Source organism: Pelophylax lessonae, assembly GCF_965119305.1.
Source record: "Pelophylax lessonae genome assembly, chromosome: 2".
Taxonomy (NCBI): Eukaryota; Metazoa; Chordata; class Amphibia; order Anura; family Ranidae; genus Pelophylax; species Pelophylax lessonae.
In genome coordinates, this window is record NC_138769.1 from 744,288,737 (window position 1) to 744,314,202 (window position 25,466).

The window sequence follows — 25,466 nt, forward strand, 5'->3', positions numbered from 1 at the left end:
TATCACCAGAGGATTTATAAGCTTCAGCTGCAGAGAGGAAACTCTGGAAGAAGGAGGAATAATAAAGGATTTACGGGTGTCCCATTAGTTTCACAGCCCCAATATCATCCCACAAGCTAGGGAAGACGTGAAAAGATAAAATGTGTCTTTAGAAAAAAAATAAACTAAAGTCTGTGAGCAAACTGGAATGTAATGATTGAATGCACTAACTGTAGTGCTTATGTCCATCACACACACCTAGAAGGCCTGTAAATATTATACATTTTTTATTTTAATTTTTTCAGATAAGTATCAGTAAATGATCCTCATGATTCTCCTCTTTTTTTTTTTTTTTTTTTTTATGGAGCTTTGACTGAACATGTAATGCAATTTCATCATTCACTAACTGAGCTGTGTTCCCAAGTGTTTTCTTCCTTGCCTGAGCTAATACATGACCAACACTGCCTCAGTATCAGTGACTGGGATGGGATCCATGGGGCATCTTGCCAAGTCTCAGTGGGAGAGTCCCTTCCAGGTTCTTCTGACTGTCGATACACCATATGCCAGGCTTTCGGGCTCCAGCTATGCTCACCTTATCCAAACTTTCTCTCCCCTGATCAATGCCTCCTTTCCATGTTTCATCTCCTCTCATGGATGACAGCTTTGCAGGCAGGTCTGTGGTTGGGACACCAGCCAGGGAGAAGTCTCTGTTCAGTAAGAAAGTAATTTTCTAAGCTGCTGTAGAAATGAAAACGATGGTGTACTCGCGCCTAGGTATTTAATTATGGTAATTTGGGAAGCAGCAAGTATTCAAGAACACTACCAAGGTAGTGATCTCATAGGTAAATGATGGATGTGTAAATGACCGCGCTACCCTAATAATTTCCTGTGACAGTATAAAATAATAAATATAAAAAGTGCCTGTGCAATCTTATAACCAATGCTCATATAGTACCTTAATAGGGTGGATAAACAATATATTACTGTGAAATACCGTGATTCCTCTTAACGTGCAACGTGCTGATAATAAATATACTGTAAAATATACCACTCAAGAGATAGATAAATAAATATAAATGTCCAATGCAATCAAGTCCATAAAGTGAATACAAAAAAGATTGTGCAAAAAACGTGCACAAACACTGCCGGTGTGGGGATGAAAGTGCTGCGTGCCGGTGATCCTTGGGTTCCCACTCTGTGCCCAGGGGTAAGGTAGCACACTTACCGGAAGGTGTGGATTCCAATGGCATACGCCACTTCCGAAGACCACTTCCGAAGACGTCACACTGACGAAACGCGTCAAGTTGGCACGCACGTTGCCTCGCTCTGAGTCAGTAGCTGGACCGCACGCCGAGATTCCGACTTCCGGGTTCGGCGCGAGTCAGCGGTTACAGCCAGCATCCTATGAGGTATCCCAGCCGCGAGGCACCATAGGAGCTCTAAGAGCGTTTCTCATTACCATATTGACCCCACAGTTCATTTTTGGGTCGAGTTTGTTTTTGCTGTGTCACCTTACGTTTTTATCTGGAGTGTTTTTTATCACATTTGGAGTGTTTTTAAATTCTGCATCACCGATCGGGGGTTTTTATGGATTTATTCTTGGAAGCTGTATGGGAAGATTGATGTTGATTTGATTTTATGAAGTTGAAGTTTTAATAAAAGGAAAAACCTTTTTACACTATGAGGAGCTTCTACCTTCTTTCTTCCATGCGGAACGCTTACCTATATCCATAAGGAGACCGTCCACCCACCTATCGATATACAGGAGCAGCAGACAAAGCGATTTCGATTCCTTTTGGTGTATGCCATTGGAATCCACACCTTCCGGTAAGTGTGCTACATTACCCCTGGGCACAGAGTGAGAACCCAAGGATCACCGGCACGCAGCACTTTCATCCCCACACCGACAGTGTTTGAGCACGTTTTTTGCACAATCTTTTTTGTATTCACTTTATGGACTTGATTGCATTGGACATTTATATTTATTTATCTATCTCTTGAGTGGTATATTTTACAGTATATTTATTATCAGCACGTTGCACGTTAAGAGGAATCACGGTATTTCACAGTAATATATTGTTTATCCACCCTATTAAGGTACTATATGAGCATTGGTTATAAGATTGCACAGGCACTTTTTATATTTATTATTTTATATTTATATTTATACTGTCACAGGAAATTATTAGGGTAGCGCGGTCATTTACACATCCATCATTTAAGCTGCTGTAGGCCTTCAACACTGACTTTCTGCTGTTTATGGGATGCATTTAACAGTACCATTTAATTTCAGCTGGCTACTTTGTGTTACATTTGGTTCTACTGAAAGTCTCAGGGATTCCATCTGGTGAAGAAAGAATGTCCTTGATATCTTCTTCCTCTGTCCAGCTATTATTCATCTCCATAGACTATTCACACAGCACAACTGCAAGAGCTCTGAGCTTACCAAGTGTGAAGGGTGTGGTCACATTCTTACCACATTTGAGGACTGACATTCCTCCAGTTGGGGTTCACTTTAACCTTTTTGCTGCCTGACCCCTTTTTGCATTTTTTGCACACGTTTAAAAATCATTTTAGACTTGAAAATTATGTAAAACCCCCAAACATTATATATTTTCTGAAAGCTCCCTAGAGAATAAAATAGTGGTAGTTCAAATTTATGTCACCCGATATTACTTTAAAGGTATAGGAAACACAAAATTTAACCTAACGTGAACATTAGGGTGAACATATGCAATAAATTACCCACATGTTTGGTAAAATATAAAAGAGGTTGCGCTGAGTAAATGGATACCAAATTTGCCAAACCTTAAATTTGTGTGTGCCTGTGAAATGGCAACAAACTTCAGTCCCCTATATTTTCTATAGGCAATGCTTAAAAAGCCCCCTACATGTATCAGTTTAGTGTTATGGAGGAGGTCTGGTGCTAGAATTATTGCTTTCACTCCTGTGTGTGTGTGGTAACATGTGTATCGCAATCAACTTTTTCACTCGTAGGTGCCCCGATGTATGCGCTTACGTTTCTACGAGCATATAGGAAGAGGGCCTCAAAATTTCTTCGGGGGGAAATTTTATGTGCTTGGGTGTAACCAATTTTTTTGCAAAAAAATAAAAATATTTGTAATTTTTGTTTTACTTCCCTTTCATCACATAGGGGACAATGTGATGTATTTTAGGTGACAGTTTTTTTAACCACTTCTTGACTGGAAGGTTTTCCCCCTAATGACCAGGCCATATTTTGCAATTCGACACAGCGTTACATTTAACTGACAATTGCGCAGTCAGCCGCTGCTGTACCGAAATAAAATTGATGTCCTTTTTTTCCCCACAAACAGCGCTTTCTTTTGGTGGTATTTGATCACCGGTGTGATTTTTATTTTTTGCGCTATAAACAAAAAAAAAGCGACAATTCTAAAAAACAGAAAACAAATTTTTCACTTTCTGCTATATAACATTCTCAAAAAATATTTAAATATCAAATTTTTTTAACATTTTAGGCCAATTTGTTTTCTGCTACATAATTTTAGTAAAAAAAAAAAAAAATCACAATAAGCGGATTTTGATTGGTTTGCGCAAAAGTCATTGCGTTTACTAACTACGGGAAAGATTTAAGCCATTTTTATTTTTTTTATTTTTTTACTAGTAATGGCGGCGATTTTTAGCTGGACTGCGACATTGCGGTGGACAGATCGGACCCCAAACTGCCATTTTTGACATGTTTGGGGGTACCAGTGACATTACTACAGAAATCACTGCTAAAAATATGCACTGTCACTGTAATAATGACACTGGCAGGGAAGGAGTTAACATTGTGGGTGATCAAGGGGTTAAATGTGAGCCTAGGGGTGTGATATTAACTGTGGGGGGGGGGCGTGGTTTGTGAAATAATCTTAGAGACCTGTGATCCTATATAGAAGGATTACAGGGGCTCTGTGATCATTCCAGGGAGAAGAATGGTCAGCTGTGTTTACAACATCTGACCGTCCTCTCTCAGCGGGGATCGGAGCCGCCTGACCCGTGCATTGGCTACCCCGTTGCTGAGTGGGGCAGGAACGTGCCGGCGGCAGTGTGTGCGCTCGCCCCCCTAACTGCAGGTGCGCAACCGATGTAGGTCTACGTTGGTTTGTGCAGGAGAGCCACACTGCCGCAGTAAAAAGGTGGCGGGTGGTCGGCAACAGGTTAATGAGTCCTGCAGGGTCTAAAAGATCAGTCATTAGCAAACAAGTTTTTGTTTTTCCGAGTCTCCCCTTGTAACATTTTTACTACTTGTTGATCCTCCCAGTTGATCTATTTTATTCAACTTCCTATTGAAGGTTTAGCAATTTGGCAAAAAATGGCAGTTGGAGGAGTTGCTTACTGTCAGTTTTAATTCATATGGAGGTTTAACCCTTAGAAAAAAAACCCTGTTGCTGTAACTGCTTTAGAAGCGTTAGCTGAAGTTGGGCTTTTTCTGTTGTGTGTCTTACTTACACATAGTTACATAGTTAGTCAGGTTGAAAAAAGACACAAGTCCATCTGGCTCAACCATTTAAAAAAAAAACAGTAAAGAAAACCCAACCATACAATCCCATATACACAATCCTATACCCACAGATGATCCAGAGGAAGGCGAAAAACCCCAGCAAAGCATGATCCAATTTACTACAGCAGGGGAAACAATTCTTTCCTGATCCCCAGAGAGGCAATCGGATATTCCCTGGATTAACTTTACCTATAAATCCTAGTAGCCATTTATATTATGAACATCCAGGAAAGAATCCAGGACTTTTATAAAGCAATCTAGTGAGCTGGCCAGAACCACCTCTGGAGGGAGTCTATTCCACATTTTCACAGCTCTTACTGTGAAGAAACCTTTCTGTATTTGGAGATGAAATCTATTTTCCTCTAGACGTAAAGAGTGCCCCCTTGTCCTCTGTGTTCACCTTAAAGTGAACAATTCAACGCCAAGTTCGCTATATGGACCCCTTATGTATTTATACATGGAGATCATATCCCCCCTTATGTATTTATACATGGAGATCATATCCCCCCTTATGTATTATACATGGTGATCATATCCCCCCTTAATCTCCTCTTCTCAAGAGAGAATCAATTCAGTTCCTTTAATCTCTCCTCAATGCCTCTTATCAGTTTGGTTGCCCTTCTCTGCACTCTCTCCAGTTCCCTGATATCCTTTTTAAGAACTGGAGCCCAAAACTGAACTGCATATTCCAGATGAGGTCTTACTAATGATTTGTAGAGGGGAAAAATTCTCTCTCTCTCTCTCTCTCTCTCTTTGGAGTCCATGCCTCTGTTATACAAGAAAGGACTTTGCTTGCTTTGGAAACAGCAGCTTGGCATTGCATGCTATTATTTAGCTTAGGATCTATCAGAACACCCAGATCCTTCTCAGCTATGGATTCTCCTAATCCTTCTCCGCTATGGATTCCCCCAGATCCTTCTCTGCTATGGATTTCCCCAGATCCTTCTCAGCTATGAATTCCCCCAGATTCTTCTCAGCTATGAATTCCCCCAGATCCTTCTCCGCTATGAATTCCCCCAGATCCTTCTCCGCTATGGATTCCCCCAGATCCTTCTCCGCTATGGATTCCCCCAGATCCTTCTCCGCTATGGATTCCCCCAGATCCTTCTCCGCTATGGATTCCCCCAGATCCTTCTCTGCTATGGATTTCCCCTGATCCTTCTCCCCATAGTATGTATGATTCATGCATATTCTTACCCCCAAGTGCATAACTTTACATTTATCAACATTTAAACCTCATTTACCCCATAATTGACCAATAAAACATTGCATTGAGGTCAGCTTGTAAGTTGGAGACATCCTGTAAGGAAGTTATTCCACTGCAAAGCTTGGTGTCATCTGCAAAGACTGAAATGGTACTTTTAATCCCAGACCCAAATATCATTTATAAAGATATTAAAAAGTAAGGGTCCCAACACTGAACCTTGGGGAACACCACTGATAACCTTACACCATTCAGAGTAAGAATCATTGACCACTACTCTCCGAATTCTATCTTTTAGCCAATTTTCTATCCAATTACAAACTGATCTTTCCAAGCCTGTAGACTTTACCTTACACATTAACTTATAATCTATCTAAGACTTCCCTGTACAGGGTGACAACACTGCTGTGTAATGTTACTGCAGAATGATGGGGGTTGTCACCCTGTTACAGAAGGTGGGAAAATAACAGATCTACAGACAGGATAACAGGTGATAAAACGATGTTGCAGAGGGAACTCTGGGAATGATAATGACAGATTGCATTACACATTAAGTTAGCAGACTTCCTGCTGTTGGTCTTATGTATGAATTGTGTTCTGATATTTACTGTCCTGCTGTAAAAGGTGTAAATGATTGCCCACATCTTTCCTGTAGTAGCCGAGACTACAATCTCATATTAGGAATATTAGGATGGGTACCTACCCAAGGGGGTCACCTTTTTGGTTTTAGGAGAAACATTTCACATGGATTCTTAAATTCCATTAATGACACCGGCAAAGGAAGTCTCACTTACCTCGCTAACAATAGGAGAGCCAATCACAGGCCAGTAACATTTCATGGTTCTCAATGTAATTGCGGAATGTTTAATCCCGATTCGTCCAATGGATTCCTAGTCCTTCCAGATAAAATATACTTCTTGTGTGTAAGGAGCCCCCTAAAATGTCTTCCCTTCAATTCCATCCATAGCTGTACTTTAGGTTATGTTGCTCCTCCCATATCTGTAAGGGAAAGCCTCAATTTCTCCCAATACTCCCCTGGCCTTCCAGTGAGAAGAAACATTTTCTCTGGAGGGGAAATGTTTTATGCAGTGATCCCTTCATAGACGGGATGGGGAATCTAAGTAATCTAAGATAATTAGGATGAACCCGTGTACTGGAGTCATGGACCAGATAACCAATGAGACCATTGATGTTATAGCAGAGCTGACAGCAGAAGTGTCTCCATCACCTAAGGTGGTGTCACAGAACTGCATGGCTGCTGACTATCTCTGGGAAGCTCAAGGTGGAGTCTACAATCTGGTGTCACATAGAGAGTGTTGTACATTTATTTTATATCATGAGGATCTCAGAAGGAGATATCTACACAAGGTAAAGGAGATCCAACAGGCACCTGGGTGGGAGGAAGTGGGATCCATTGTCTTGGATGGGTTTAGTTGGAACTTGGTTGAGTAATATGGTGGGTTTCCTTCCTAAGCCATTAGTTGTTGCTATAGTTGTGATAATAATTTTCTACATTGGTGCGGTTCTTTCTTTTACTGCCAGAGTTGATTGTACATTTTTTATGCACATGGTTAAATTCACATTTTTAGCCTAGATGATTATTTAAAACTCACAAACATTTTTTTTTTCTCAAAGCAGAGACTCTGGAGAATAAAATGGTAGTTTTAATTTTTTATGTCAGAGGATATTAGCACAATTTTTTATCAAATGCACATTTTCTGTAAAAAAAAAAGAAGCACCGCAGATAATTTTAGTGCACACAAACACAAATTATTACCCAAATTCTTTGATGAAATATAAAATATGAGGTTTGTGTCTTGTATATAGATACCAAACATGTCAAGCTGTAAAAATTGGATGGACTTGTGAAATGGTGACAAACTTCAATACCAAAAATGTCCCATAGGTGACGCTTTAAAATCCTTTACAGGTCATCAGTATAAAAAGTTATCCATGAATGATGTCCCTAGAGTTATTCCTCTCACTCTGGTGTGAGCAGCGATATGTAAGATGTGTTGTGTGATTGTTGTTTTCCTACATAACCGCACCCAACACTGGCGTTTACTATATGTACACGGGGAGGGGGGGTACATTTTTTTTTGTGTGTTTTTATTATTTACAGTGTGATACTTTAAGTTTGTTTTAACTTTTCCCTCAACTTTATTTCTATCACATAGGGGGTTGATAGCCCCTCATGTGATAGCATATTGCTGGTCACAGGTCCTCTTTAAAGAGACGTTAGACCCCTAATGTCACCTCTGTACCCCAAAAAAGATGGTCAAGCACAGATTTGAGTGAAAGGGTTACACTAATGTACATCTGCCAGATCTGTATCTGAGGAGACCATAAAAGCAGCATTAGAAAGAAATGTGAGCATGGCTTCAGTCAGGCGATGGTCCTGGTGGTCATGGTCTTGTTCTCCTTCAGGTCCTCTAACCTTGTAGATGGTGACATGGACTTGTTGTGTGGGAATGAGCAGGAGGGGCTCGGGGTTATCTTCTACCCAATGAGCTTGTTATGGATAAAAGATGAAAGTGTCTTCTGGGAATTTACAGGGATTTGGATGTTTAGAGGGTTACATAAGTGGGCGGGGCTGGTAATAATGAGGGGTGTGTCATATGGTAATCAGTTTCTTAGCATAGATGATATAAATGGTATAAATATATCCTTGAAATGTAAACAATCTATCTCTTTTCTTCTGTTGGTAAAGTGTCACATATATATGATTAATAAAGTTGGATTTTATTTTCACCGCACAATACTGTGGTCTGGGTTCTTCTACAACACATCCACCCAAAAATGTAATCTTCCAGTTATAGGAGTCTGGTGGAATGGGTGACAAGCTGATTGTATCTCTTCCGTCCCTTGTACCTGGGGGGGTCCAGCCCCTGTGTGTGAAATGCTGGTGGTATAATACACCTGGTAGACAGGTACAGCGTCCACCCCCGCTGCCTGCAGCCTGTCATAGTCTACACTACAGCTGGACTGGGCTAAATGCTGCACCACGTTTACCTCGTGTTTAGGGCACTCTGCGTTCAGGGAGAAATGCCGTCATCCTGATCAGACAAAGCATAAAGCAGATGTAGGCATGTGCAGTCTTCTTCTTCCACTGTAGGTGGCGCCCAACCAGAGTGGGATCACAGCCTGGAGAGGAAGTCAGGGGAAACGTGGTCTCTCTGTGGCTTCCTGGACTCAGTGTGTAATAAAGGGTCCACTTGAGTCCTGGAGCCATTTTTTTTATTATTATTATTTTTTATTTTGTTTACATGTTTAAAAATCAATTTATATCCTGAAGATTACTTAAAACCCCCAATATATTATATATCTATTGACAGCAGACACCATAGAGAATAAAATGTTGGTAGTTCTAATTTATTTATGTTACATGATATTAGAGCAATGCTTTATAAAAGGCAAAATTTAAGTAAAAAAATACATTAAAGTTATTTCTTGGCACATAAATGCAATTTAACCTCTTAGGCTTCAGAAGGTCCCCCCCCCCCCCTCATGACCAGGGCATTTTTTACTATTCTGCACTGCGCTACTTTAACTGCCAATTGCACGGTCATGCAGCACTGTACCCAAATTAAGTTTACATAATTTTTTTCACAAAAACAAAGATTTTATTTGGTGATATTTGCTAACTACTGGGGTTTCTATTTTTTATTATATAAATGATACATTTGGGAAAAAAAATAAAAATTCTACTTTCTATTATAAAAAAAATATCCAATAAAATCAAATTTTTTCATAAATTTAAGAAATATATATATATATATTTTTTTTCCCCAAAGACATGTAGCAGAATACAATACAGTCTACAAACTATGGGATATATACTGGAATTTACATAGCTTTTACTTTCTGACTGCCTATCACATTTCTTGAAGTACTAAAATGCCACGGCAGTACATAAACCCCCAAAATGACCCCTTTTTGGAATGTAGACGCCCCAGAGATATTTGCTGAGAGGCATGGTGAGTGCATGGAAGATTTTATTTATCGCAAAAAGTTTTTTGAATATGACAAAAAAATAGTTTTTCTTTTTTGTACACAAAGTTGTCACTTTAATGATATATTTCTCGCACATGCCATGGATATATGTGACATTACACCCCAAAACACATTCTGCTACTTCTCCTGAGTATGGGGATCCCACATGAGAGACTTTTTGGCAGTCTAGCCAAATACAGGTCCCCAAAATCCAATGACCACCTTCAGGCTTTCAAAGGGTGTTTCTCTATCGCTCATTGACAGACGTAGTCTTCTTGATTCTCAAGAGCTGGGTTATGTTGTCTCCGCAGGAGTAGGACTAGGCAGAATGACAAAACGTTCTGGCTCCACCCTAGGGGGCAGTCCCTGAGGGTATATCCTCCCTCTCTCTGCTACAGGGAATCAGTTTTTTTTCTGTCTAGTCAGGAGTAAGGACCTAAGTTCCTTGCTGGGATCTTTTGGTCCTGGCAAGACTTTTTTTCTTTAAGAAAAAGACATTTTTTTTAGGTAGTTTTCTCCAGTGTTTTTTTCCTGTGAGATCTTCAAGCAAAAATGCCGGACTGGGCGACACTTGTGGTCACCCCAGCCGGCCTACGAGCGCGTGCAGACCAGGCATTGCGCTTGGTCGGCCGCGACATATTCAAGTAAGTATGCGGGGCCGGGCGACGGGCTGGATGTGAGATCCAGTGGTCACCCCGGTTTCTGCCTAAAAGCGCGTGCAGACCAGTGCGCTGAGTCGGCCGCGACGAAGTCCCAGTAAAGGGACTGACTTTGCGAGTTAAAAGCTCGCTTGGACGCCAGGACCAGAGAGTCGAGGCGTCCACAAACCCCCACCTCGGTGGAGAGGGTATTATGAAGAGAGGGTGCCTGTCGGTTCGGTATGGTGAGTAAGACGTTCCCTTTTTTCCTCATTTATGAGGCAGTATATATTATGGGCCCCTCCATATATGGTCAGTATATATCTGACACTTACAAGTCCCCCTTGTAATACAGCATGTGTTTGTGGGAAGTGGACTTGGTTCAAGAGCTAACACTCTACCCAGCAGACTGTAACATTACAGCAAACATAGGAGGTATAATCCTATCTTATGTGCAGTGTATCTCTGTAGATCCATATGTCACCTCTCAGCAGAGTGCAGGTGGATGTGCTGGGAAGACGATATCGGCGGTCTGCCGCCATTTTGCCGTAGACCGAATGCATGTATGTCCCCAGGTCACGCCGGCCGCCATGTTTTTGGAGTCTTATGTCTCTTCTATGGGGGCGGCCATGTTTTGTGAGCCCAGCTTCCTCGTGGAGGGCTGGGAACGCCGGAAGGCGTACACAGGGGGCGGAGCCACGCCTTCTGCCCGGGAAAAAGCAAACAGCTCCTTCCAGTCTGTGTAAGACAGACGCTGGCTGCAGTTTGTTGGAAACTGCACTGCATCGGTTGGTGAGCCTTGGGGGTCCCTCTCTCTCTCTCTCTGGGATCGAGAAGCAGGTACTCTGAGGGGCGCTATTGCGCTAGGGGGAGACACACAAAAAAAAAAAAAAAAAAAAGTTTTTTTGTTTATTGCTGGCAAAAGTGTCCTGTATTAACATGGACCCTGCCACTCATGTATCTCCTCCGGATCCCCTCGAGGGGTCTGCGGGATCCTCCAGCACCCCATTGACAATTGAATCTTTGTCAGCCATTATGGAAACTTTTGTGTCCCGGGTGGAAGTGGCTTGTCAGGGACAGGGCGCAAAAAAGCGACCCCCGCCTAACCCCTTATTATCTGAAACCTCGGATTCAGACTCTGAGCCTATTTCTGCAGTTGCAGGTACTTCATCTGGTATTGGTGTCTCGGGTCCTGTCTCTTCAGACAGTGAGGAGGATGTTTCGGCATCTGCCATAGCCCGAGAGGAAGCGTTGGTAAACGCACTCATTGTATCTGTTCAAGAGACTTTAAGGTTACAGGGTATTCCATCAGAAATAGCTGAAACTGAGATCCCTTTTGGGACTAAAAAGCGCATCAAAGTGGCAAAGGTTTTTCCATTGCCCAAATGTTTTGGCAATCCAATCGATGAAGAATGGCGTCTGCCAAAACGCACTTTTAATATTTCCAAACGCATTGACAGGCGTTATCCGTTTGAGGAAACCCTTATTAAGAAATGGACAGAACCACCTGTGGTGGATTCACCAATTGCTAGATTGAATAAAGCCACGGTTATTCCTTTAGAAGACGCTTCGTCTTTTAAAGATCCAGTGGATCGCAAGATAGAAGCTATGTCTCGCACCATGTTTTCCTTGATTGGATCAGCTTTCAGGCCAATAATTGCTATTGGTCTGGTTTCGCAGGCTGTAACTGAATGGACCAAGTGGTTACGCCGGGACTTAGAAGAAGTCCCTCAGGCGGTATCAGATTTGTTGGAACAAATGATACAGGGGTTACAGTTTGTATGTGATGCGGCGTTAGACGCCACTCCATTAATGGCGCGAGCATCAGTCTCAGCAGTGGTTCTCAGGCGTACACTGTGGCTAAAAGGTTGGATAGCCGACCAAGGTTCCAAAAAAGCATTGGCTAATATCCCCTTTTCAGGAGAACGTCTATTTGGAGCCAACTTAGATGAGATCATTAAGGATCTCACCGGTGGAAAAAGCACCTTTTTACCGCAAAATTTTAAAGGTAGAGGAACTCGTCAAAGACGAGGGCCTTCTTTTTCTGCTCACAAGAGGTTTTCTCGTCCAGCGGGTGAAAAAACTAAGTCCTCCAAGGTTCCTACAGGAGGCGTCAGGGGTCGTTGGTCGGGCAAGCAAAAGCCCGCCCCCTCCAGACCTGAAGATAAACCATCCAAAGCCTGAAGGTGCGCCCCCACCCATAACTGGGGTGGGGGGACGTCTTCGCCGGTTCCCGGATCCATGGCTTTCCAGAATCCCGGACAAATGGGTTTGCGAAGTCATAAAGTCAGGGTACAAGATCGAGTTTCGATCTCTCCCACCGGCGCGATTCTTCCCTTCCAATATCCGACTATCTCCAGATCGTCTAGAAGATCTGCGGAGAGCAGTCACAGATCTACTACAACAAGGAGTGGTAGTCCACGTTCCTTGGACAGAACGGTTTCAAGGGTTTTATTCAAACCTGTTTACAATACCCAGGAAAGAGGGCAAAGTGCGTCCAATTCTGGACTTAAGAGCGCTCAATTCTTTCGTCAACATAAGAAGATTCAGAATGGAGTCCATTCGCACGGTAGCAGCCTTCCTGCATCCAGGGGATGTCCTAGCGTCCATAGACATCAAGGACGCCTATCTTCACATTCCCATTTTCGCAGGACATCAGCGTTTTCTACACTTTTCCGTAGAGGAGAACCACTATCAGTTTGTGGCGTTACCTTTCAGTCTCGCCACGGCTCCGCGGGTCTTCACAAAGGTGTTGGCCCCTATGTTGGCACTTCTGCGCCAAAGAGGTATATCGATTCTAGGTTACCTAGACGATCTTCTGCTTCATGCAGAATCTCCTCAGACCTTGCTACAAAACATAGAAATTACTATGATTTCTTTACAGGAATTCGGGTGGCTGGTGAACCAGCAAAAGTAATTTCTGGTTCCCACCCAGAGGCTCGAATATCTGGGTCTAATTCTAGACACAGTCAGGACGAGAGTTTTCCTTCCGGTAGGGAAACTTCGAAAGATTCAATCAGCAGTCCAGTTGTTACTGTCCAACAGCTGGTCTTCCCTTCGGACGTGCATGAGGGTTCTGGGGTTGATGGTGGCTTCATTCGAAGCAGTCCCATTTGCCCAGTCCCATACCCGAATTCTTCAGCAAGAGATTCTTCTCAGATGGAATCGGAATCCGGAATCCCTGGACAATCAGATACGATTGAGCAAACAGACCAGAGAGTCTCTGGTTTGGTGGCTTCGGTCTCCAATGCTCAGCCAGGGAAAGTCATTTCTGCCAATATATTGGACGATAGTGACCACGGATGCCAGTCTATCCGGATGGGGAGGAATTCTTGGTCAGTTATCTGTCCAGGGACTTTGGTCCCCGGAAGAATCCAGATTACCGATAAATGTATTGGAACTGAGAGCGATCAGACTTTGTCTGATTCACTGGACCGAGCAGCTCCAGGGCAGCCCGGTTCGGATCCAGTCGGACAATGCCACGGCCGTGGCTTATGTCTATCATCAGGGGGGCACCAAGAGTGTCCGAGCGGCCAAAGAAGTGGCTTGCATTCTTCGCTGGGCGGAACGATTTGTTCCAGCAATCTCTGCGGTGTTCATTCCGGGGGTGGAGAATTGGCAGGCAGATTATCTCAGCCGTCAGACCCTGGATCAGGGGGAATGGTCCCTCCATCCAGACATTTTCCACCAGTTGTGCCTACGGTGGGGCACACCGGATGTGGATCTGTTGGCATCACGATTCAACAGGAAAGTTCAGAGATTCGTGGCTCGCTCCCGCGATCCTCTAGCAGAAACTGCAGACGCACTGATCGCCCCGTGGGGGCAATACCAGCTAATATATGCCTTCCCTCCTCTCGCGTTACTGCCAAGACTTCTTCGCAGGGTAGAGGAGGAAGGAATCCCAGTAATCCTGGTAGCTCCGGACTGGCCTCGTCGAGCTTGGTACGCCGACATGGTCAGACTGGTGGCGGACGTCCCATGGAGACTTCCTCTCAGAGAGGATCTACTGTCTCAGGGACCGATCTTCCATCCTGCTTTACGATCGCTGGCTTTAACGGCCTGGCTATTGAGACCCAGGTGCTGAAGGACAAAGGTTTGTCAGCTTCAGTTATTCCTACTCTAGTTGAAGCAAGGAAAGCGACTTCCAGAAAGATTTATCATCGCACATGGAAGTCCTACATTGCATGGTGTGAACCTTTGGGGTTCCGTCCTCGGTCTTATTCGATTAGTCGAATATTGGCTTTTCTGCAACAAGGGGTTGAGCAGAAACTGGCCTTGAGTACTATCAAGGGTCAGGTCTCAGCATTAGCCATCTTCTTTCAGAAGCCTTTGGCTACTCATTCCTTGGTGCGGAATTTCATCCAGGGGGTGCGACATCTGGCTCCGCCAGTGCACGCGCCGTTACCCCCCTGGGATCTTAATTTAGTGTTGTCGGTTCTTCAGAAACCTCCCTTTGAAGATATTAGGGAGATTCCTCTACCCACGTTGTCCCAGAAGGTGGCCTTCTTGGTGGCTATTACTTCTGCACGCAGGGTGTCAGAACTGGCCGCATTATCTTGTCGTTCACCATATCTGGTGGTTCATAGAGATAAGGTGGTTCTTCGTCCGAATCCATCCTTCCTACCAAAAGTGGTTTCAGAATTTCATCTAAATGAAGAAATTGTATTACCTTCCCTGTGTCCTAAGCCCAGTCATCCTCGGGAGTTTGCTTTACACTCCTTGGATGTGGTCCGGGCGATCAGGGTATACTTGAAAACGACAGACTCGTTTCGCAAGACGGATTCACTTTTTGTGATCCCAGATGGACCCAAAAAGGGGTTGCCTGCATCTGCCGCGACCATTTCCAGATGGATCAGACAGACGGTAGTGCAGGCTTATTCTATTAAGGGTCGGGAGCCCCCGTTCCCTGTTAAGGCGCACTCCACTCGGGCACTTAGTGCGTCATGGGCCTTTCGCCATCAGGCGTCAGTGGTCCAGGTGTGCAAGGCGGCTACCTGGTCGTCGGTGCATACCTTCTCTAAACATTATAAAGTTGATGTTATGGCATCGTCTGATGCCTCATTTGGCCGCAAGGTTTTGCAGGCCGCAATTTGAGGAGACCAGTGGTCTACCTCGAGGGTTTTTTCCGTTGGAAAATTTTTCTTTAGTCTCATTCTTTGTTTATAATGAGCCTTTAAAACTTCTAGTTTGGCACCGGTTGGGCCTACTAGATTGGATTTGATTTTGTCAATCCCACCCCTCATTTGTGGCACTGCTTCTGGATGTCCCAGCTCTTGAGAATCAAGAAGACCACGTCTGTCAATGAGCGATAGAGAAAAATGGATTTTTGTAAGAACTTACCGTAAAATCCTTTTCTCTTAAGCTCATTGACAGACGTAGTACCCGCCCCTCTATCATTGAGTTGGGTTGGGTTAATTTCTCTGTACTGCTTTAAACAGAACTGATTCCCTGTAGCAGAGAGAGGGAGGATATACCCTCAGGGACTGCCCCCTAGGGTGGAGCCAGAACGTTTTGTCATTCTGCCTAGTCCTACTCCTGCGGAGACAACATAACCCAGCTCTTGAGAATCAAGAAGACTACGTCTGTCAATGAGCTTAAGAGAAAAGGATTTTACGGTAAGTTCTTACAAAAATCCATTTATTTCTCTTCCTCACTACCTATCACAGTTTCGGAGATCCTGAAATGCCAGGATAGAACAAACACCCCCAAATCCCCCCTTTTTGGAAAGTAGACACCCCTAAGTATTGGATAAGAGGCATGGGGAGTATTTTGAAGATCTAATTTTTGTCACAAGGTTTTGAAAAATGAAAAAAATAAAAAATCCATGCGGCGGCCTGCCTGTGTGATATAGCGGCAGCAGCTGCTGCTCTCCCTGTCAGGCTTCACCAGTCCAGCGCTGTGCAGAGGGATCATCCCATCCAAAGAGGGATCTCCATCCAGGTGGATGATAAACACTGACATGTGGTTTGGATGAGTCTTTAAGTATCTGATTTTGTGAGTACATAAACGCATGTACATGGGAGTAAACACAACGCAATGTGACTCTGGGGACAAAACACAAGTTTGTCTTCTTTGATCCCCTGTCCTTCCCAATGCTAAAAAATGCACTGAGAACGCATGTAAACGCACATGTGGAAATTCATGAGAAATGTGCAGTTCCTGGTGTGACCAGACCCTTACAGGGAAAACTTTTATTTGGGGGTGACGTTTGGTGACAATGTGATCAGTTACACCCACTTATGTTTTATTTCACCATTACTTTTCTTTCATATCAGTGTTTTCACTTCAGTACATGAAATAATCTGATATCTGAGGGAAATCTGAGAGCGATATGAAGACTTTGTGGCGTTATATTGTATGTTCATATGTCTGTGTGTACATCAGACCGAAAAGAGGGACAGAGAAATATGGAGTCCTACAAGGGAGAGTGATGGGAGATATGATAAAATACAATCTCATTACCTCCTCCACTGATACTTCCAGCAACGTCTCCTCTATAATTCCTCCCACATGGAGCTTCCTGTCTGTACCTCACTTCACTTCCTGTCTGTACCTCACTTCACTTCCTGTCTGTACCTCACTTCCTGTCTGTACCTTACCTCACTTCCTGTCTGTACCTTACCTCACTTCCTGTCTTCCAGAGAGATTTCCTGTCTCTGTATAAGTGAGATTACCACCTTGTGGAGCTCAGAAGAACTGCAGCCACGTCAGGTATACCTGACCAAATTATTTAACCAAGTAGCCAAATCTGGAAAATACCCAAAAGAGATGTTAGAAGCACTAATAATTACCCTTCCCAAACCAGGAAAAGACCCAACCTCACCCATAAATTATAGACCTATATCATTACTCAACGCGGATATAAAAATCTATGCAAAAATATTAGCGAACCGACTAAATAATATAACATCATATCTCATTAGTCCAGACCAAGTAGGTTTCGTTAATGTTAGACAAGCCCCTGATGGTACTAGACGAATGATAAATCGAATTAATCATATAGAAAATAGTCAAACCCCCACGATTCTCTTAGCATTAGATGCAGAGAAAGCTTTTGATAGAATGCATTGGAAGTTTATTTCTAAAACTCTAGAAAAATTTGGAATCAAGGGATTTATACACTCGGCCATTATGACTTTATACTCACAACCCTCAGCTAAAGTGTTCTCCTCAGGTTTAATATCCAAAAGCTTTAATTTGACCAATGGAACCAGACAAGGTTGTCCACTATCCCCAATAATATTCTCATTAGCAATAGAGCCTTTAGCGGAATATATACGCAATAACCCCGATATTAATGGCATCAAAATAGGGCAATATGAACATAAACTGGGGCTATTCGCAGACGATATTATTCTAACAATGACAAACCCTGACATATCTTTACCCACGGTTCAAAAAAAAATACTAGATCAATATAGTAAAGTCTCCTACTACAAAGTCAACCAAAACAAATGCTATGTCCTACCTATGAATATTGAGAAAGATCACATTAAAAACCTGCGTGAGAAATATGGCTACAATTGGGATGATGTATCTATATCATATCTAGGTATACAATTGACGTACCCAACCTCCAAATTACAGTGGGTACGGAAAGTATTCAGACCCCCTTAAATTTTTCACTCTTTGTTATATTGCAGCCATTTGCTAAAATCATTTAAGTTCATTCTTCTTCCTCATGAATGTACACATAGCACCCCATACTGACAGAAAAACACAGAATTGTTGACATTGTTGCAGATTTATTAAAAAAGAAAAACTGAAATATCACATGGTCCTAAGTATTCAGACCCTTTGCTGTGACACTCATATATTTAACTCAGGTGCTTTCCATTTCTTCTGATCATCCTTGAGATGGTTCTACACCTTCATTTGAGTCCAGCTGTGTTTGATTATACTGATTGGACTTGTTTAGGAAAGCCACACACTTGTCTATATAAGACCTTCCAGATCACAATGCATGTCAGAGCAAATGAGAATCATGAGGTCAAAGGAACTGCCTGAAGAGCTCAGAGACAGAATTGTGGCAAGGCACAGATCTGGCCAAGGTTACAAAAAGATTTCTGCTGCACTTAAGGTTCCTAAGAGCACAGTGGCCTCCATAATCCTCAAATGGAAGACGTTTGGGACGACCAGAACCCTTCCTAGAGCTGGCCGTCCGGCCAAACTGAGCTATCGGGGGAGAAGAGCCTTGGTGAGAGAGGTAAAGAAGAACCCAAAGATCACTGTGGCTGAGCTCCAGAGATGCAGTCAGGAGATGGGAGAAAGTTGTAGAAAGTCAACCATCACTGCAGCCCTCCACCAGTCGGGGCTTTATGGCAGAGTGGCCCGACGGAAGCCTCTCCTCAGTGTAAGACACATGAAAGCCCGCATAGAGTTTGCTAAAAAACACCTGAAGGACTCCAAGATGGTGAGAAATAAGATTCTCTGGTCTGATGAGACCAAAATAGAACTTTTTGGCCTTAATTCTAAGCGGTATGTGTGGAGAAAACCAGGCACTGCTCATAACCTGTCCAATACAGTCCCAACAGTGAAGCATGGTGGTGGCAGCATCATGCTGTGGGGGTGTTTTTCAGCTGCAGGGACAGGACGACTGGTTGCAATCGAGGGAAAGATGAATGCGGCCAAGTACAGGGATATCCTGGACAAAAACCTTCTCCAGAGTGCTCTGGACCTCAGACTGGGCCGAAGGTTTACCTTCCAACAAGACAATGACCCTAAGCACACAGCTAAAATAACGAAGGAGTGGCTTCACAACAACTCCGTGACTGTTCTTGAATGGCCCAGCCAGAGCCCTGACTTAAACCCAATTGAGCATCTCTGGAGAGACCTAAAAATGGCTGTCCACCAACGTTTACCATCCAACCTGACAGAACTGGAGAGGATCTGCAAGGAGGAATGGCAGAGGATCCCCAAATCCAGGTGTGAAAGACTTGTTGCATCTTTCCCAAAAAGACTCCTGGCTGTATTAGATCAAAAGGGGGCTTCTACTAAATACTGAGCAAAGGGTCTGAATACTTAGGACCATGTGATATTTCAGTTTTTCTTTTTTAATAAATCTGCAACAATGTCAACAATTCTGTGTTTTTCTGTCAGTATGGGGTGCTATGTGTACATTCATGAGGAAGAAGAATGAACTTAAATGATTTTAGCAAATAGCTGCAATATAACAAAGAGTGAAAAATTTAAGGGGGTCTGAATACTTTCCGTACCCACTGTATATGAAGTTAATTTTCCCAAACTCATAGAACAAACTAACAAAGACCTACAACATATCCAAAACGTTTAATTATCATGGGTTGGTAAAATAGCAGCCTTTAAAATGCAAATACTACCTAAAATCTTATACTATTTCCGGTCCCTCCCCATCCTGATACCCCCCAAATTTTTCACGCAGATGAATATTAAATTAAAACATTTTATATGGAATAAGAAAAACCCAGAGTAGCATTCTCAATATTAACAACTCCCAAAGCCTTAGGAGGAATGGGATTGCCAGATATAAAAAATTACTACTATGCATCATTATTAGACCAAATGAAATTCTGGTTCTCCTATCATGAGGACAAACTATGGACAAACATTGAAAAAGAGATCACTAAAGAAGAACTGCAGCCACAAGAAGTATCACAGGAAACTAAAACCAAACTGTGTACAATTAAAGCAAGATTTATTAACCTCTTGACCTCTGGAAGGTTTTACCTCCTTCATGTCCAGGGCTTGTTTTGCAATTCAGCACTGTGCTACTTTAACCACTTCAGTACCGGGAACTTTTACCTCCTTCCTGCCCAGGCTAGATTTCAGCTTTCAGAACTTTCCCACTTTGAATGACAATTAAGCGGTCATGCAATACTGTACCCATTGGAAATTTGTATCATTTTTCCCACACAAACAGAGCGTTATTTTGATGATATTTAATCACCACTGGGTCTTTTATTGTTTGCTAAATAAATGAAAAACTACAGAAAATTTAGAAAACAAAAAAAAAAACAAGTTTTTCTTTTCTGTTACTGTTATAACATTTTGCAAATTAATAATCTTCCTTCAGAAATTTAGGCCAGAATGTATTCTGCTAATTTTTTGATGAAAATGACCCAAATCAGTGTATATTATTTAGTCTGTAGGAAAGATATCGAGTCCACAAAATACTGTATGAGTAACTATTGAAAATCAATCAATCCTGATGTACTGACGGCCGATCTCATTTCTTCTGGCCTGAAAATGCCAGGACAGTACAAATACCCCTCCCCCCCAAATTATCCCTTTTGGAAAGTAGAAAGTCCAAGGTATTTAGTAAGAGGCATGGCAAGTTTTTTGAAGTTGTAATTTTGTGTCACAATTTTTGGGAAAATTAACCACTTTACCGCTGAGTACCGTGTCTTGTAGGTCTGACGACGTAGACCTACGTCGCCAGACTCCTCCCGCTGTTTTCATTCACAGCGGGAGTCGGGCCAGGGGAGGAGCAGCGGCGATCGCCGCTGCTCTGCCCCAATCGTCAGGGAATCCAGTTTGGAGATCCACCCGCTTGTGTAAACAGAGCGGGCGGATCTCCTCAGTGACAGGGAGTGACAGATCGCAGTGTTCAGCATAGCTGAACATGCGATCTGTCCCTGTCTCACTCAGTCCCCTCCCCCCCCCACACGTCAGTAAGCACCAGGCATACATTAACCCCTCCCTCTCCAATAAAATTAACCCCTTCCCTGCAAGTGTCATTTTTACAGTAACAGTGCATATTTATAGCACTGATTACTGCAGTAATGTCACTGGTACCCCCAAAAGTGTCAAAAATGTCAGTCAAGGGTCCGATCTGTCCGCCGCAATGTCGCAGTCCTGCAAAAAAAAAAATCGCAGATCGCCGCCATTACTCGTTAAAAAAAACCCACCAAAAATGACATAAATCTTTCCCTTTGTTAGTAAACGCAATAACTTTTGCGCAAACCAATCAAAATATGCTTATTGCGATTTTTTTTACCAAACATGGGTAGCAGAAAACAAATTGGCCAAAAATTTAAAAAAAAATTGTTTTTTACAACTTTTTTGGGGGGAATTTCATATAAAAAAATGTTAAAAATATTGTTATTTTTTCAAAATAAACGCTCTTTTTTTGTTTATAGCGCAAAAAGTAAAAATCGCACAGGTGATCAAATACCACCAAAAGAAAGCTCTATTTGTGGGGAAAAAAGGACATAAATTTCGTTTGGGTACGGTGTCGCACGACCGCGCAATTGTCAGTTAAAGTCGCACAGCGCCGAATCGCAAAAAGTGGCCCAGACGTAAGACGTAAAATGCTCTAGTGGTAAAGTGGTTAAAAAAACATTTATTTTTCACATTTCTTTTAACATATTGTCATCAGTGCTGTACAACATTATCATATAATGGGTGTGATGGTGATCAGGGACACCAACTGGTGACAGTATGTAAAAAAAATATATATTTATTAATAAATAATATTTTTTCAGTTTTTATTACTTTTTTCACATTTTTTTTTGTTTTTTACAAATTATGATTGTTTATACCAGTAATTTTTACTAATATGATCAATCATTTTTACTGAATGAAACTGATTAATTTGGTCTGTTTTGTTATGATTAGCTGTGATTGGTCACTTTAATCACATTGTATCCTTTTTGAGCTACAAGAAAATGGTTTCACTGAGCATACCCCTCCCTCATCACTTACACTTTCCCTCCCCCCAGTACATTGTATTACCCCTCCCCCAGTACATTGTATTACCCCCTCCCCTGAGTACATTGTATTACCCCTCCCCCCATCACTTACACTTTCCCTCCCCCCAGTACATTGTATTACCCCTCCCCAGTACATTGTATTACCCCCTCCCCCGAGTACATTGTATTACCCCTCCCTCAATACATTGTATTACCCCTCCCTCAGTAAATTGTATTACCCCTTCCCCCAGTACATTGTATTACCCCTCTCCCCAGTACATTGTATTACCCCTCCCCCAGTACATTGTATTACCCCTCCCCCCAGTACATTGTATTACCTCTCCCCCAGTACATTGTATTACCCCTCTCCCTCAGTACATTGTATTACCCCTCCCCCCAGTCCATTGTATTACCCCTCCCCCCCAGTATATTGTATTACCCCTCTCCTCGATACATTGTATTACCCCTCCCCCCAGTACATTGTATTACCCCTCCCTCAGTACATTGTATTACCCTTCCCCAGCACATTGTATTACCCCCCCCCCCCCAGTACATGGTATTACAAGTGTATTATTTTCTGAAAATGTGTATATGATAAATGTTTGTGCAAACATCGTGACATCAAACATTGACCCCCCAAAGACCCCCCAGAGACCCCCCATAGTACATAGCAGACCCCCCATAGTACATAGCAGACCCCCCCCCCCATAGTACATAGCAGACCCCCCCCCAGAGTACATAGCAGACCCCCCCCCAGAGTACATAGCAGACCCCCCCATAGTACATAACAGACCCCCCCATAGTACATAGCAGACCCCCCCATAGTACATAGCAGACCCCCCATAGTATATAGCAGATCCCCCAAAGACCCCCATAGTACATAGCAGACCCTTGCAGTGTGTTGTATCTTAAGGAAAAAAATGAGGGCGGCGGTGAAATGTCATTTGCTGACAATTTAATCCCTTTTATCCTTGTAAATGTCAGCGCTGCTGCAGCACTTTCTTTTTCTTTTTTTTTTTACTTTTACATTTTTTTGGAATTTTAATTTAACAATTTCAACAATAAAATTTACAATTGTTTGTTACTTCTGACTCATTGCTTGGTACATGGAACAACAGTTAGGAAAATGAAGAAAATTACAGAAACACAAGGGGGAATCTCCCAACCAGTCCAATGTAATCACCAGACTGAATATACAAAGCACAGCACCAAATGCTTTTATCATACAAAAATTCATCTACTAATAAATGTAAAAAGAAATGGCAAATTTGGTTAAACAACCCAAGAGCTTCTACTTACCTAAAGAAATGTGATATCTAAATCTCCATTATAGTTCAGATCAATTGGTTCCAATGTCCCATCCCTAATAAACCTCAGTACACGGCAACCAATCCGCTTACAGATAGCCAGAGGTGGGGGACTTGAGTCACATGACTTGACTTAAGTCAGACTTAAGTCACCAGTTTGAGGAATTGAGACTTGCTTGAATAAAATTAATAAAAGACTCGACTTGACTTTGACTTGGTATTCATGACTTGACTTTGACATGAGACATATGACTCCGAATGACTTTAATTTTTTAAGTTATTTAATATTTGCATTTTCTCAAGATGTATTAAAGAAAAATGAATGTGCCTGTTATAAATGTGCTGAAAGCTCTTGCTCTTCAAAGCCAAATTCCAAAATAATATAAACTGAAATATATAAATCAATAACCGTGCTGCAACTTAGATAAAGTTGACATGTGAGTAATAGTGAAAAATGAACCACTTGCTGTGCAAATAAATAGTGAACAAATCAAAACACAATAAGATATGTGTGAATACATCAACCATATAAGCCATCAAATGTGAAGAAAAAATTATATGCAAGAAAATCCAACTCCACCGTGGAAATCTTAACCACTTGCCGACCGCGGCACGACTATTTACGTCGGCGGTCAGCCCCATACAGGCAGAGCAACGTAGGGCTACGTCGCTAGCCTGTGAGGGTCTAGGGAGCGATCGCGCGCCCCCGGAGGCGCGCTCCCGCTCCCGCGTGGTCACCGACCCCCCCGCGCGTGTGACCGGCAGACCCGATCGTCCGCCGGTCACTCGCGATCGTCAGTGGAAAGGGAGAAAGGCAGGCGGCTCATGTAAACAAGCCGCCTGTCATTCTCCCCTGTGTAGGAATGATGATCATACGGTTCTACTATGTAGGACCGTTGATCACTGTTCCTACAGCTTAAGCCACAGCCAGTCACAGTTAGAATCACACCCCTAGGGACACACATAACCCCTCCCTCTCAAAAAAAGTTAACCCCTTCACTGCCAGTGTAATTTTACAGTATCAGTGCATATTTATAGCACTGATTACTGTAGTAATGTCACTGGTAACCCCAAAAGTGTCAAAAATGTCAGTCAAGGGTCCGATCTGTCCACCGCAATGTCGCAGTCCCACAAAAAAAAATCGCAGATCGCCGCCATTACGCGTTAAAAAAAAAACAACAAAAATCTTTCCATTTGTTAGTAAACGCAATAACTTTTGTTAAAAAATTTTGATTTTTACTTTTTTTGGGGGGGGGAATTTCATATAAAAAATGTGAAAAATATTGTTATTTTTGCAAAATTGACACCGTTTTTTTGTTTATAGCGCAAAAAGTAAAAATCGCACAGGTGATCAAATACCACCAAAAGAAAGCTCTGTGGGAAAAAAAGGACGTCAAATTCGTTTAGGTACAGCGTCGCACGACTGCACAATTGTCCGTTAAAGTCATGCAGTGCCGAATCACAAAATAGGCCCTGGTCAGGAAGGGGGTAAAATCTTCCGGGGCTTAAGTGGTTAATAAGCAATCTCAAATGAGTTCACAGACAGTCTAAAAAGAATAGTGATAGCTGTGATCAGGTGAGATTCCAGTGGCTGATTGAAATAAGGAAACACCCAGAAAGTCCTCCACCTCTGTGCTCCACTCCCCTCAGCAAAGCCACTCCCCCCCCACTTATTGCCCTCCACTCTCATGGACCGGGCTAATGCTCTAGGATGTTACCCTTTGGCACACAGGATGTAGCTGATATTCGGTCCCCGGTGACTGGGCTGCCTTCCTTACGCTCAAATCATGTAAGAAAAAAAGAGCCCCACTAGTGCAATGACGTCTAAGACCTTTAATCTACGCAATCATCCAAAAAAATGCACATACATGTATACAATCCTTAAAAGCACATCAATACATAGATGCAATAAAAGCGGGAATTGGGGTGCTCACTCTGATCCCGACGCCGCGGCACAATTCTCATAAGACGCTGGAACACAGGAGACACCTCCGCTCACCCGACCGATCCTCCAGTACGTCGCGTGGCCACGCCCTGACGCGTTCATGTATTCTGTTCAAACGGTTTTTATTTTTTTTTTCATAAATGTTTTTATTGAATTTTCAATAACATGAGAAATACGAAACATACAAGGAATAGGTATGCGATAGCACA

The 25,466-nt window shown here is 42.6% G+C and overlaps 1 protein-coding gene across 1 annotated transcript in view; it reads left to right on the forward strand.

The window, feature by feature from the left end:
• The window catches only part of LOC309548370 (uncharacterized protein), a gene marked incomplete at both ends in the record, with an annotated part of 295,496 nt that overhangs the window by 120,478 nt on the left and 149,552 nt on the right, over positions 1-25,466 (forward strand). The gene's annotated exons all lie outside the window — the stretch shown is intronic.